Source organism: Protopterus annectens, chromosome 1.part0 (genome assembly GCF_019279795.1).
Source record: "Protopterus annectens isolate FY-2018-M chromosome 1.part0, PAN1.0, whole genome shotgun sequence".
Classification (NCBI taxonomy): Eukaryota; Metazoa; Chordata; order Ceratodontiformes; family Protopteridae; genus Protopterus; species Protopterus annectens.
The window spans coordinates 1,219,193,580-1,219,209,191 of NC_056725.1; the positions used below are offsets into that span (position 1 = coordinate 1,219,193,580).

The 15,612-nt window shown below is 40.2% G+C and overlaps 1 protein-coding gene across 1 annotated transcript in view; it reads left to right on the forward strand.

The window, feature by feature from the left end:
* The window catches only part of LOC122800655 (PC3-like endoprotease variant B), a 3,659,607-nt gene that overhangs the window by 3,374,270 nt on the left and 269,725 nt on the right, over window positions 1-15,612 (forward strand). The window lies entirely within an intron of this gene.

Sequence of the window (15,612 nt, forward strand, 5' to 3'; positions counted from 1 at the left end):
CTCAATGTGTGAGTGGATTTCAAGTTAGTATTTTTGAAATACTGGGAGGCATTATAAAAAGGGAGAAGGCACTTAGTACCTTTCCAAAGGATATGAGAATCAGGTTGATAGATTAGGAATGCAACTCAGTTGAAGAGATGGAGAAAAATAGAGCCTCTAGTTAGCATACATTGCATAACTGCACAAAAGGGGTCACCTAGTTCTACACATACGTAAAACCAGAATACTGGGTGGTCTATACCATCACAGCATGTGTAGGCAAAAGGGAAGCCACTCATTCCAGTTCATCCAAAGGACTTGGGATTAGATGTTTCCAGTGTAGCCAAGTGGGACACATACATAGCAAATTACACTGACACCATGGGAAATAAAGGCCAAGTGAGGGAGCTGACTGCAGTAGTACCAAGTAATGATTATCACAAGAGGCTGTAACCTGTCCTACTAATATTTAAAGAAACAATTGCTAAGATTGATACTGGATCAGCTATCATTTTTGTTAATTATACAGATCTTAAAAAGGACCATTACTTGCCTTGGCAGCCCACCTCTGTTAAGTGTATGGGAGACATACCTTTTAAAGTATCATTGGTGATGGTTCAGTGGACTAGGAAAGTAGACAGAGAAAAAAAACAGGTGTCAGTGTTTGAAAGATATCCTGATAAATGTTCTGATAGGAAATGACTTTGGTGATAAAGTACCTTGTGTATGTGCAGTTACACAGAGCCAGGCATGATGATCAGCATGTGTGGAAAGCAGCAAGGATATAGCCAGACAGTGTTTCCAGGCCCAATAGAGGCTGGTGATAAGTTTTTATTAGAAAAGAAAAGAAAGACGGAGTAATAGCAAGCCTAAATCAGAGCCACAGTTGTCAAAAGGAACTGACCTTCTTTGCATGTAATTTTTTAAAGAGCAATGAGCCTAAGTCTGGCCTATGGTTGTCAGAAGATATTAGATTTCCATTGGATGAGAAACAAGGGAGGATCACAAAGAGAGAGAGAGCTTTGACAAGCACAGGTCTCTGACATCACTTTACAAATCCTGAGGGGAGTACTCAGAAGGCTCCCAACTGTTGAATATAGGGGGGATCTGTTTAATGATACAAAGGTTTACCATGCAAAGAATTGACTCCTAAAGGAAAAGTAGTATAGCTGCTGTCATTCGCAAAGGTCTACCATTAGTCACTTCTGGCCATATCATATGATATCACCTTTTTCATCCCATTTAGGCAGGAAGCAAACAAAAAGAGGACATATGATAAGTAATTAGTGCCAAATGTTAGGAGACCAAAGCTAAGGTAACCTTGATGTCATTGACTATTGTTGAAGAGCCTTTTCAGAGGGAGCCATTAATATCATGGGGTTCTATTAGCTCACCAAGCACCACAGATAAAGGGTACAGCTCAGTAGTTGTAAATTATGCTACTGGATGCTTGAGTTAATGACTTTCTCCTGTACTGAGGCAGAAAAGGTGATAAGTGCTGTGTTAGAAATTTGTAGATGAGTGTTTTTTTTTCCACAGTAAATACTGATGGGCAGATATGTTAGCTTCACATTAGACCTGCCATGTGTGAAGTACTGTGTGGTGAAACAATTACTAACTACCTTTTACTATCTGCAGATAAATGCTACAGTGAAGAGGTTCAACTCTACTCTTAAAATTATAATGATGGCATTCACAGACCAGTTAGGTGAGAGTCAGACAAGTATCTTGTTTCATCTCTCCATTGTATAAAGAGAGTTACTCCAAATATTCATTTATAGGCCATTTGAGCTATTTTATAGTCATAGAGAAGGGGGATCCCTGACTTAATTCGTGATAAGTAGTATGGAGAATGTGAGTCTTACAAAGGAGTCTTTTGTGGAGTTTTTGTTGAATTATAGGACTCTGAAGGAGAGCTTGTGGTTTTGACTCTGTACTTACCACAAGCACAGCAACAACAAACGTGTCAGTATGAATGGACAGCGCAAACCTAAGAATAGTTAGATGCACAAGCAGTGTTGATATTTATTGCCATTAAGCAAACAAATCTACAGGTAGCATGGGGAGGAGCATTTTCTGTTATGAGTAAGGTAAGGGATGTTAATTGCATAGTGGTCCTGCCTAGCAGAAGACAAAAACCAAAATCTACCGTATTAACATGATGAAGCCTTACCATAACAGAGAAACACTGGCATTCAGTATCTATAATGGATTCAGGAAGAAGATAAGGAGGAATAGTCTGGCAGACCTTCACAGTGAAGATAGGCCTGACATTTGAATAGATGAGGCAGGGCTGTCATAACAGCTGTGTTCTACCCAGGTTAATAAAATCTGAGAAGTGCTACCAAAGTTTAAGGGCCGTGGTTCACTGCTAAGCCAGGATATGCCCAACTCGTTGACCACCTTGTACACTAAGAAACCCAAAAGCCAATAAAAGGTGAAGAGTTAAAAACTATTAAGGCAAAACACATTTTTATCAAATATATAAAAGATTATCCAAGGTAAGAATATAGGTGATGGAACTCTAGGAAGTGCACTTTTTTGTGGGTGTCTCAGGATGTCACTTGTGCTATACAAAACTGATAGAATTGTCAAGAGGTGTATAAATCCTGTAACTGCTGTTTTCAGTAAAAAAAAAAAAAGTAGCAAAGATGTAAAATGTAGAAAAGATCACGTGCAAATAATTTAGCTTAGTGAAAAAAAAAACATACCTGTAAGCAAATTCCCATCTTTGTCATAGCAATCAGTTTTTCATAATAAAATGAAATGATTTTTGATAGTTTTGTAGCTGTAAATCAATTTCAAAAAGTCATGAGAACACATAGAACCAAAAACATGAATGACTACTTTACATTCCCTTGATCTGGACACTTACATCACGCTGAAGTATCTGTGGGGGCACATAAAAAGCAATGAGTCTTCTTATGAATGGTCAGAAGTCCCAGTTCTGTTTTTTTTATGTATAGATTTCAATAGGTGTTGGGGGAGGGGACTATAAATTACTAAACAATTGTAAAGCAGTTAGTTTTCTGCCAAATTGTTAATTTAATTAACAGTTTGGCAGTTAAGTGATTACATGTAACTGTGTAGCAATTAATCAATTAAGTAATTAAGGCTTGCCCCTGCAATGATGTCAGTACATCCTGCTTGAATGTGATGACTGAGCCAGGATACTGTCAGGTGTTTGTGCTTCGGTTATGAGTACCTGTGGAAGTCTTAAAATTAATTTAATGCTACAAAACCATAAAAAAATCCTTATGTTATGAACAAGTTATCACAACAACAGAGATGCAATTTGCTTACAGGTAACACTTTCCTAACTACGCTAAATTATTTTTCATTTGATCTTGTAAGGAACTCTATGAACAATTACAACTCACCTGTTATTGTTGGGACATGCCAATGACAAGTGATGTAGTTTATTCCCCCTTGATTACATTAATAGTTTACTATGCAGCACACAGTCACTACTGTAAAATCTGATCAGCTATACAGCAAAATATTGTTGCCAGCATTAAGATTTACCAAAAGACTTGCAGATGATTCTTTAGATCCAATATTTTATTTTTATTTATTTTATTTATTTTACATTTGTTGACCGGGATAGTCCGACTGGATTCATGTCCATTTTCAGCGGAGGCCCGAGGAGAAAAGCTCCAAGGTAAGCAGATACAATAAAAACAATGAAAACATATTACAAATATGGTATAGGCAAAGAATACATAAGCAAACATGAATAGACAAGTTCAACAGGTTAGAGTTACTCCCTGGTGACAGTCAGGGGTAAGTTCAACAGTAATCTGATTAATAGATTTTTCAAATTCTTGATGAGAGTTAGCCAGGCTTGTTGCAGTGGCAACGCCAGTTTAGTGCCGGATGTTGTTTGAGTCTAGTTTTAAATTGGCCTAGGGAGGAGAGGAAAGTAATATCAGCTGGAGGTGAGTTTCAGGCTCTGCCTGCAGAGGGAATCACCGCTGCATTGTTAATTTTGATTGTCTGAATTAGTAGTCTGTTCATGGATCGAAGCAGTCGTGGATTGTTATAGGGGGTGACAAGATATTTAAGTTCTGGAGTATTATCCGGATTATAAAGGATTTTATTAGCCATAACCAGTAGGTTATATTGGATTATACTGGGTAGTCGAAGCCACCCAAGCTGGTTAAGATTGATGCAGTGGTGTGTCCTAAAAGGCAGGCTTGTGGCAAACCTGGCAATGTGATTATAACAGGTTGAGAGTTTATTAAGTGCAGTCTTGTTTAGATTAGAGGTTAGGGGGTATGCATATAGAAGTGTTGAAAGTAGGTGAGAGCGAGCTATGGCAATTTTGGCTGGAGGGGTGAGGAAGGCTTTTATTCTGTAAAGTGACCCTAGCTTTTTATTGATGGTTTTGATCAATTGGTTTACCTGTAGGCTGAATTTTAGGTTATTATCAATAATGACACCTAATAGTTTTGCAGAGGGGTCAGGGGAGATTATTGTGCCATCATTTGCATTTATGGTAAAGGTAAAAGCAGCATACCTTTGTGTTGGTGAGAATAACAGCATTTTAGTTTTTTGGGGATTAAGTATCAATCGACATTCAGAGAGCCAGTGTTTTATAGTATTAAAGGTGAACTGGGTAGCAGATCATAAATCTGTAGGAGATGTAGTGGAGCAAATCAGGCTGGAATCGTCAGCATATTGGATACAGCTGACATTTCGGATGACAGTATACAAGTCATTAATAAAGATGGAAAACAGTAGGGGCCCTAGTATGGAACCTTGTGGTACTCCAAGGGTATTAGGCAGTAGGTTAGAGAGCTTGTTCTGCCAAAGAACAGTCTGCTGTCTCCCAATGAGGTAGGATTTAAACCATTGAAGGGCTTTAGAATCTAGACAGAAAGTTTGCAGGGTGTGAATCAGAAGTTGATGGTCAACCATGTCAAATGCCTTGGAAAGATCCAAGAAGAGGGCTGAGGATATATGATTATTGTTACAGTTATTGTTTATAGTATTGGTAAAAGCTAGTAGGGCTGAAGTAGTGCTGTGGTGTGGATGGAAGCCATGTTAGGTATCTGCCATGGGGTGATTCTGGATTAGGTAGTGCATGAGTTGTTTGTGTATACATTTTTCCATAATCTTTGCAAGTGGAGAAAGTATAGCTATTGGTCTATAATTGGAGAATTCAGTGGAGGAGCCTCCTTTATTAGTGGGATTGCGTAGTATGTTTTCCAAATTTTGGGAATTTTAGCCTATGCTATTGTACGATTAATTAGTATTGATACTGGGTAGGCAATAGCATCAGCTGCTTTTTGAAGGTAGTCATCGGGGAGTTGATCAGCAGAGAGTGTGGTGGGTTTTAATTTTTTGATCAAGATATGGATAAGTGACGTGGACACTGGTTGGAAGCTGACCGAGAGTAAGTTCATAGGGATGGTACTATCAGGGCCAGGGGAGCTAGGAGGTAAGTGGCTAGCTAGGGCTTGAATTGTCTCATTAAAGAATTGGTTAAAACTATCTGAAACATCCTTGGGGGGTTTATAAATGGTAGCAGTGGGGATAGGGGGTATAAGTTTTTCCAGGATGAAGTAGATTATTCAGACCTGCCCAGAACTTCTGAAGATTGTTCTGGTTTGCTGTTTGTAAATTACAATAGTATTGTTTTTTGTCTTGCAAAATGGATATTTTAGTTTCATTCCTAGTTGCCTGTATTTAAAATGATCATGGGGGTCTTTAGTAGAGTGCCATAGAGCCCAAAATGTGTTTCTGCTGTTAATTTTTAGTCTAGACTCTTTAGAAAGCCATGGTGCAGTTTTTGCTTTTGTTCACTTTGAGCGGGCAGGTGCATGTAAATCAAGGATTTCAAGAAATTTGTTGTTAAAATATACAACTGCCTCCTCTAAGGGGAGGGGTTTTAGAATAGACCAGTTACAGGAGTTAGGTTTCTGTTGGAATTTGGCAGGCTCAAAGTCTCTTTTGTTTCTGACTTTTCTGAGTAAGGGTTGTTGGGGATTAATTGCTTTTTGCTTAACTATATAAGTGAGAAGGTGGTTGCTTAGGTCATCGGGGAGGGTACCAGTGGTGTACAGTTGGGGGTTACTATTTACGAGTACCCAGTCGAGTATGCTTTCTTTTTGGTTGGGTTTACCTAGCCTGGTAGAGGTGGTTATGATTTGTGTAAATGCATGCAGGTTAATATGGGTAGATGGGGATTCTGAGGAACAGGTGCCCCAGTCTATGTTAAAATCTCTGAGTAGTAGGGTTTTTTGGGGGTAATGACATGATAGCCAGTGTAGGGTATCTTCAAGTGTGGCTATATTGTTACCTGGGGAATATACAAGCAAATGATGTTGATGCATTTACTTTTATTAAGTTGCAATCTAGTGGCAAGAATTTCAGAGTTATTAATCTGAGGTGGTTGAGTAACATCTATGGTCACATTCAACTCAGATTTGTAGAGTATAGCTACCCCACCCCCCTTCCTGGAAACATGATCCAGCCTGTGTATGTTATACCCAGGTGATAACACTTCATTGTTGGTAGTGTTAGGTTTTAACCAGGTTTCAGATAGAGAATCTCAGGGGAGTGGACAGCCAGGAGTGCATGCAGTTCATGTACCTTGTTATTAATGCTTCTAATATTGAGATGACAGACCAGGAGAGAGTTAGTTGGTCTACTGATTATAGTTTTATAGCTTAGGTTACAAGTAGAGGGGGTGTATATATCAGATGTTGATGGGACAGGGTTGGGGTGAATATCACCACAAAGTATTAGGCTAGGTCTGTGCTTAGTGATAAGTTTCAGGAGTTTGTTTATACATTTGCAGTATTGTCTAGATCTAGGGTTAATGTGCCAGGGGTTGGTATGCTGAAAGAGTGAACAAGATGTTGAGTTGGACTCATTATTATTATCATGGCTGAAGGTGGGATGCTTTACAGCTGAGGTGATAGTATGGCCTTTTGGGTACTGATAACCAACGAGAAACTGGTTTTCATACAAGGTGAGTAAATAAGCGGCCAGCAGAATGGGTAGTAAAGAGGAGTATAGCAGTTAGGATCTGTTGTTTGAATGGCACAACAGCAGAAGATCTGATGGTAAATTTAGAGGTAATAGAGTGGGTGGAGAAAGTATGTTAGGTGAAATCTGATAGGATGTTATAACAGGGTGGAGAGAGTATGTTAGGTGAAAGCTGATAGGATGGTATAACAAGGGTGTGGTTGAGTAACTATAAATTTAGTGGTACTGGGGGCGGGTGAGAATTGGGGGCAGGGAGAGGTGCAGAGCGAGCCCGAGCAGATCGAGGGTGAGCGGAGCGGGGCTAACACTAACTACAAGTGTTTTCTTAGGCTTTCTGGAGCCGTATGGTATGTATTTATTGTTAACTTAATGGCTGTGTTTTTAAACTGCATTTTAAACTATATTTTACACTAAGTTATACAATATGTTTTAAACTGTGTTTTATACTCCTGCAGGGCATTTGCTAGCTGTAGGGTATGAGTTTAGAGTCTAATTTTCAGAGCTTTAGGTGGGAGCATCAGGTCATTCAGTTACACACAAAAACAGTAAAAAAATCCATACAATGAAGAAACTTACACTGAGTCACACCAGGTCAGCCAAGGGGGAAAAGAGAGGGAAATCCTAAGCACCTAGATTTGAAAATGATGCCTGTACTAAGTTGTAGCAGTTTAACCTGTATGAAGAAAGAAGGGGTGGGGGAAAAGAGAAGGCAGTAGAAGTGGTTAGAGGAGTACCTTGACTGACTCAAGACACCGCACCAGAGGTAAGTTGAATGTAAGGGCCTAAAATCTGCACTCAGCACTTTAATGTTACTTGCACTCAGCACTTTAATTTTACTTGTGTTTAGCAGGAAAGACAGAGCAACAGTATACAATTTTTTTTAGGATTTTTACAAGGGTTACTTGTTCAAATGTCAGACAAGTAAGTAAAACTTTCAATAGGAATCTATGTCTGAGTGTTAGAAAGCCAGAAAGGTACAAGGTATATCTGTAAAACCTAGGGTCAAAGAGACAAATGTAAGAGTCAGTGTACTTTAATTACAGGGGAAGGAGGCAAACACTCAAGTAGAAAAGAGCCCTATTGCTGACCAAAATGGTGACTTGCTTAATTACACAGCACTGTAAGAGAAAGCTTAACAAATGCATTTTATATGTGTAACCTACTCAGATTAATTGCTGGGAGAAACAGTTTTTCTTGTGGTGACCAATTGCAATCCTGTAGACACCGTTATGCAGGAGCTGCAGTATGTTAGTGTAGGTAAATGTGAAGTTCAATCTGATTAATTGCTGGGAGAAACATTTTTTTTTGTTGTGGTGGCCAATTGCAATCCTGTAGACACTGTTATGCAGGATATTATCTAGAAAATACTAGACTGAAATTTATCTTTAATCCTCTATACACCATTCCTCTTCACTCAGTCCCTAAACATAAATTTATGTCATAAAAATCATATTAAATGTCACCTTTCTTGTATATTTAAATTAAAGTTACAGTATATAGTCCTGGATTACAAAATATGTTACTAATTTCATAGAATAGAAAGATGGTATGTTCAGCTGAGTTTATAAAATGAAAGGGTCGCACAGTTCAGTGATTTTTCATTCATTTATTATTTATGATTTCTTTACAACATGGCTGCTGTAAGTTCACAAGGGGTATCTCTTTCATATGTGAGCTAGTAGGACAACAAACATGTGAACACATCACAAAGAATAAATAATAAGTGCGGTATATAAACATACAGAGAACTGGAGGATTCCACAAGGTCGAGTGGAGAGTAGAGATACTAAGAATAGGGAAGCCAATGAATGGCAAAGCCTTCCGGAATGAATACACAATATCAGGCTCAGGTGCCTGAAAAGAGGAGAGGTCATCAGAAAGGAAGCTGACCTGTTATGGCAATACTGGAATGCAATTCACAGTGTAAAGAATGCTCCAGACTTAAAACAACAACAAAAAATACAGCACCAAGAAATAGTGTAGTAGGCAAGACACCGGTTACTAAATACCTACTATTTTAAAGTGCCAGTCTGTATAAGAAGTATGTATTTTATATTTAATCCAGTGCATGTGAGGATGTGTTTATGTGTTTCTATAAAAGACATAGTGCTGCTGCATATTGCTTTAGCAACTGGCTGGTGCATCAGTGCACGTATTTGTCATTCTGAAACAGTGATATGCTCCTGTATACAATGAATGACATTTTAACATTCATTTATAAGGAGCTGCAACTGTTTGCTGTAGCAAATGTACACATGCAACAGGTGCAGTATGTTGTGTGTGGCAGCACCAATGCTGTTCAAACAGCTTCGGAGACACACCTAGTGCACACCTGTTTCATAAGCAGGAGCAGCATCAGGAAGGCATTACCTTAGGGATGCCATCTGCACAGTAGTGGTAGCTAATATACCCAGAGCCTCTTGTAAACATTTAAAAATCATCTCTGCTCTTAGATATAGAATAATAAAAGTTAGAATACAGAACCTGGTTATTATGATTAGACTGTTTTTTTTCTCAGTTATGCTCTTCCCAACTCAATGGTAGACCTACTGAGGGGAACAGAGTCACTATTGTCTTTAAACATCATACATTTAATGGTCAGATTAGCCAGGTAAACTAGTCATCATTAGAAACATTGGGTCCTGATGGCAAAACTGATATACATCTCTTAAGAGACTCCTGACCTAGTCCTGCCATTGAGGTACATGTTGATAAAAATGATAGGATACATAGCCACATGTATTGCTTTTGCTTAAATAACTGTTCCTTATCCTTCCACTGATATTAATCCCATAACATTTCTTGCATATAATAAGCTTTTTATTACTGGATCTTACTTTTCATCTGGATTTTGGAAGTATGCTATTCTGCAGATTTGCTTGAGCAACACGCAAAGCTGGTTGTGGTGTTCAGAAATATGCTATGAGTGATGTTAAAACTGATAGCTGAATTCAAAAGTTTATGTTAGTCCATTTTCAGAAATAGGACTTACAGAACTGCTTGACAAGGTTAAAACATTATTTCATGGCTTGGGGTGGGCCGGGGACTGATACAGTTATCTCATGGTTGAAACTTCAAAACACTGAAGTGGTTTATAAATGGAGAGTAATAGCTGAAATGAAACCATTCATCTCCCTCGACTCCAGAACCCATGGTGATAAAGAAGACCAATTTCACTTTTGTTTCAAGACAGACTGAATTCATTGTATTTGTTACCTTGGCCTCAGGGAAGGTTTATACATAAGTGCAATAATGAAAGAAAAGGACGCAGAGCACGGCTGAAGTGTAAAAACTTTAATAAAGCAACAAATGAAATCTAAAATATATAAATATGACAAGCACTTTTAGGTATAACCCTTTATCAAGTCTCAAGGTTTATACATATTTCACTCAGTTTTCCTTTTAGTTTATCATTCATTTAAATCCCAATTTGGAGAAGATGGCCTTCACTGACATTACCTTGCTATTGTAACATTTGAGGAAAGACCTAAATGACAAGACACATTTTCTTAAAGGACGAATGGGAAAGTATACATTGCACTCCCAAGAAGGATGATTGCTAGAAAATATTATAGTAATCAATATATAGCAGTGATTAAGCAAACCAGAGCTTATAGGTTCATAGGTTCATAGGTTCATACTAGGCTATCTGCCCTATGGCATTTATAAGCCTAGCCAGAGTGTGTTTGGCTTTTGCCACCCATTTTAAATTAATTTTGCTATGCCCTTTTTCGAGGTTAGTATATTGTGCCTCTGTCTAACAGTGACACAGAAGTGATACCCGGGGTAAACCTACGATCTCCCATCCACTCATCAAGATTCCTCTTGAAGAGAGTCAATGAGGGACTCTGACTAACCTGGACTGGGATTTTATTCCAGAGTGAAGGGAGCCTCTGGGTTATGAATCTGTCCCTCCAGCATATCCTGTTTATTTCCATGCTGAGGTTCAAGCCTCTTGAGCGCGTAGCTCGATGGGATTTGGATTTTCTGAGGTGCAGCATGTCCATTAATTCTGGGTTGGACATGGCTTTATACGTCAGGCACAGATCGCCTCTGAGCAGGCGGTATGCCACTGAGTAGAGCTGGAGTTTCTTTAACCGGGCAGCATATGGCATCTGTTTGAGCCCTTTGATCCTCTTGGTGAGGTACTTTTGGGTTCTTTCCAGTTGCTGCAGGTGGCTGGTAAGGTACATCCCAAAAGGGGCATTGTACTCAATTATGGGCATGATGAGGGATGAGTAAAGAGGTATGATGACCTCCCCTGATCTAGATGTGAATCCCTTCATGATTAGGTGGGCTATATAAAATGTTTTTCTAACCACTTTGGCCACGTGGTTGTCAAATGAGAGATTGCTATCAACTTGGGTCCCCAGGTCCCTAATTACTTCTTCTGTACTTAATGGATTACCACCTATGTGGTAATTTGTGGGCACTTTGTTTTTGCCAAAGGGGATGACTATACACTTTTTGGCATTTAGCCTGAGGCCATGACTCTGGCACCAGTTGTCTGTTTCTATGAGGCCCTTTTGGAGGATGCTTGTGTCAGCTGGAGAGTCAAATATGGTGCCCAGTTTGCAGTCATCTGCGAACTTGGTCAGCCACAGTCCTTCCGTGTTGGCCTGTACCTCCGAGAAATATATACCGAACAAGAGAGGTCCCAGGACTGAGCCTTGTGGGATGCCACTTGTAACTGGTTTGGAGTCTGACATGGCTCCAGCAATTCTAACCATGTGGGTTCTGTCCTTGAGCCAGTTTGCAACCCATCTAGTGACATAGGGGTTTATATTTAAGCTGGTGAGCTTATCTATAATGCCCGAGTGGGGTATTGTATCGAAGGTTTTTGCGAGGTCCAGGTAGGCTGTGTGGACCACCTTCCCCTTCAATGGCCTTGGTGACTGTTTCAAAGAAATCGACCAGATTCAAGAGGCAAGATCTGCCCTTAACAAAGCCGAACTGGGTAGGATGCAGTGTCTGTAGGTCCCCAATGTCTTTATTTATGAGGTCCACGATGATCCTTTCCATAGCTTTGCAGACCAAGCTAGTCAGGCTTATGGGGCGATAGTTTCCAGGATCCGTTGAGGCACCAGCTTTGAGGAGAGGGACCACTGTTGCTGTATGCCACTCTTTGGGTACATATCCTGTAGTAAGGCTGAGATTGAACAGTAGTTTTATGTTTGGGTTTAGCTCTTCTTGGAGTTCATGTAGGACGCAGCCTGGGACACCGTCTGGTCCCACTGATGCTGTGTTTTTTGCTTTGGAGAGGGCGGCTCTTACCTGAGCATCTGAGATGTCAGGGGGCAGCACTCTAGTGGGATAGATATTTGCCCTTTTGGTGGGGGGGGGGGAGAAGTTTGCGCTGAACCTGTCAGCTAGTATGTTGGCAATGTCTGTGGGTTTGGTGTATTTTTTGTCATTTTGGACTAATTCTAAGCATATCTGGGAATTCCCACCCAGGGTCCTAACATAACTAAGGAAAGCCTTGTGATTATCCTTAGTGTCCTGTGCAATTTTTCTCTCGAAGCTGGCCTTAGATGATTTTATGAGTGCCCGTAGTTTTTTGCTAATACTGATCAGAGATGCCTTCCCTTTTTGGGATTTTGCACTATCATGTAGTAGCTTCCTCCTTCTATTGTATAGTTCGTTTATGGCTGGGGTCCACCAGACAGGATGTCTGCCTTTGGAGGATTGGGTCTTGGTTTTATTTGGGATTGCATGATCCATGCATTCCTGAAGGTGTTCATAGAATGCGTTTATAAAGGATTCTGCAGTCTAGGCCGTATTTTCCACAGGCCCGGGGGCTTTGAAGGAGTCCACCTCGGTTTTGAGGAGTGTGAAATTTGCTTTAGAGAAGTTTTTCACTGTGGTTTTCTGGACAGGGGGTGGGGTCGGGATGTGAATATCCAGTGAGATTAGTTTATGGTCTGATCTTACCAGTGAGGGATACACTTCTGGTCTGGAGCATAGAGTCCCCATGTTGATGATGATCAGGTCCAGTATGTTTTCCCCTCTTGTGGGAGTGGTAACAAGTTGTTCCATAGCATTTGAGTTTATAAATTCTAGGAACCTTTGGGCTAGGGTGTTGGAGCTAGAGTAATGCTCCCAGTCTATGTTTGGGTAGTTGAAGTCGCCCAGTATAATGGTGTTTGGAGAGACCTTCATATATTCCAGTGCTCTCAGGAAGGCTGAGTGGGGTTCCAGGGTTTGAGAGGGTGGTCTGTAGCAGGCTATAAACTGGAAGACAGTTTTACCCACTGTTAGTTGCACATGGATAGTCTCTGATGCTCCGTGCTGTGCCACCAACCTGGAGGTGTGGGTATCTTTGACAAATATTGATACTCCCCCTCCTTTTGTGGTTCGGTCCAAGTTTTGGGGCCGAAAAGCATGGTATGAGGTATAACCTGGTAGTGCTGGGGTGCTCTCGGGAGCCTTGAACCAGGTTTCTGTTACTGCACAGATATCGATGTTCTCCATGCTAAGGAGAGTTTCGAGTGCATGCATCTTGAGGTTTAGACTTCTGGCGTTGAGTAGCATTACTCTTAGTTTCTTATCCCTTGTGATATCTATGGAGGTGGGTTTGTCTTTTGAGCCTTGCCTAAAAAAAGGCACTATGGGGGTAGCAAGAGCCTTTGCCAATATCCGAAAGCCCAGGGGTGACAGGTGCAAGCTGTCCCTAGCGAAACATCGTGGCTTGTCGAGCATGTCATCCCAGGCTGACAGGCATTGGATCCCTTTTGAATGACACCAATACTTAAGCCAATTGTTGAAATTAATCATCTTGTCTTCATATTGTGGCATCATTCTTGGTGAGGGTAAGATGCTACTCAAGGTCAGGGTCATACCGGCCTGGGCTACATGCTCAGAGAGCTCCTCTATGTCTCTTTTCATGTAGTCCAGGGAGGTACGTCTCAGGTCATTCACACCAGCATGGACAATGACTGAGTCATATTTGTACTTGCCTTGGAGTGGCCTGAGTGCTTGTGTTATGTGGTGGATCCTAGCGCCCGACAGGCAGCTCACCGTGACCTTCTCCTTGTTCAGTCTGGTGAGCGGGATGTCAGTGTGCCTGACAATAGAGTCACCTATTACAAGTGTATCGGGTGTGTTGTTTAGCCTTAAGGGCTGTGACTGTTCGGCACACTGGCTTTGTAAGCTATGTGTTGTACGTGTTTTGTTTGGGGGTAGCAGTTGCTTGGGTGTCTGCTTTGGAGGTCTCTGCTGCTTAGGCAGATTTTTATTTAGAGCCTCCGAGTATGTTTTTGTGTGTTTATGTGTTTGGCTTGCTGTCGTGGTAGGTCTATGTGAGACTGGAACTGTAGTGAGTGTGGTTTCCTTCTCCTCCTGACTGGTTATGCCAGTACTGAGTTGAGAGAGCTTAGCCTCCAGTTTGGCTATATGGTTGCATCTCTCACATGTTGGAATTTGTTGGGAGGAGGAGAGGGTTGTCTGTGTACATCAGGCAGTTGTAATATTGCCTCAAAATTCCCAGATTCACCAGCTGGACTGGAGAGGAGATTGACAACTGACCTTTGGACATGCTAGAATAGTATTGGGAATTCCTTTATAATTGAAAAAAAAGGCCAATGTGGAACAAGGTACTCAAGGGGAGTTTGTGAGGGTATAGTGCTTTTAATTTTTTAGTACTGACTTAGTGAGCAAGTGCCAGGTAACTTAAATGCAATGTGTCACAGGTAACTTAAATGCAAAAATGACAAACAGTAACTTTCAAGTGAAACAAGGAAATAAGTACAGTAAGCAATGCATAGTTTTCATTTAAAGAATACAGTGTGGAGTAGGTATAAATGGTGTAAATATAATGATTTGTGTCATTTTAAATGCAATATGGAAAGAGATAAGTTAGTATAATGTGACTTTTTCTGGAAACTATTGCTCATGGTGACATCATTGTTTTATTAAGAAAAAAAAACATTTCCTCACAAAGCAGAAACATATTTTAGATTGTGTTAACTCAACCTATCTAATTATTACCTATTTATGTGATTGTCTTAACCATATGAGCCAGTTGTGCTTACAAATGGAATCCTCCCACATTTATTGTTGCCTTAATTTTCAAAAAGATCACCTCATCCTGATCTAGACAGATGGGACTGGTACACAATTAAGTATAAGTGTGTTTATATGGATCTATATCTTATCCCCAAAAACACAAATTGTGAAATCACTATTCAGTGAACTCACTTTGTTGAATAGCATTGAATCAAAGTTTTTCATAGGAAAAGCAATGGTTGGCCATCACCAAGAATTTGCCATTTTCCCCCACTGTAGTGTGATCTCAGAGTTGGTATATTTAGTTAGGAGGGTGTGGGGGCACATCCCCCCACATTGAGGGGCGTGGAGGGCTTGGGTAGGTTTTAATTTTTTAGAATTTTGTGATGGGTGGTAGGTTGGATAGCCATTCTTTTTCCTATGTAAAACTTCAATTAAAAGTCCATTCACTAAAGTGAGATTTCGACAAAGTGGGTTCGCTGAATACTGATTTGATAATTAGTGTTTTTGACGATGTGATATAGACCCATTTCTATTCCTTCTTTTCAAAACATTAACATCATTCATTTGGATGGTGTTTTGACCACAGGCAGAAGACAGAAAATGTAGTGTGTCTTATTTAAAACATGCAAT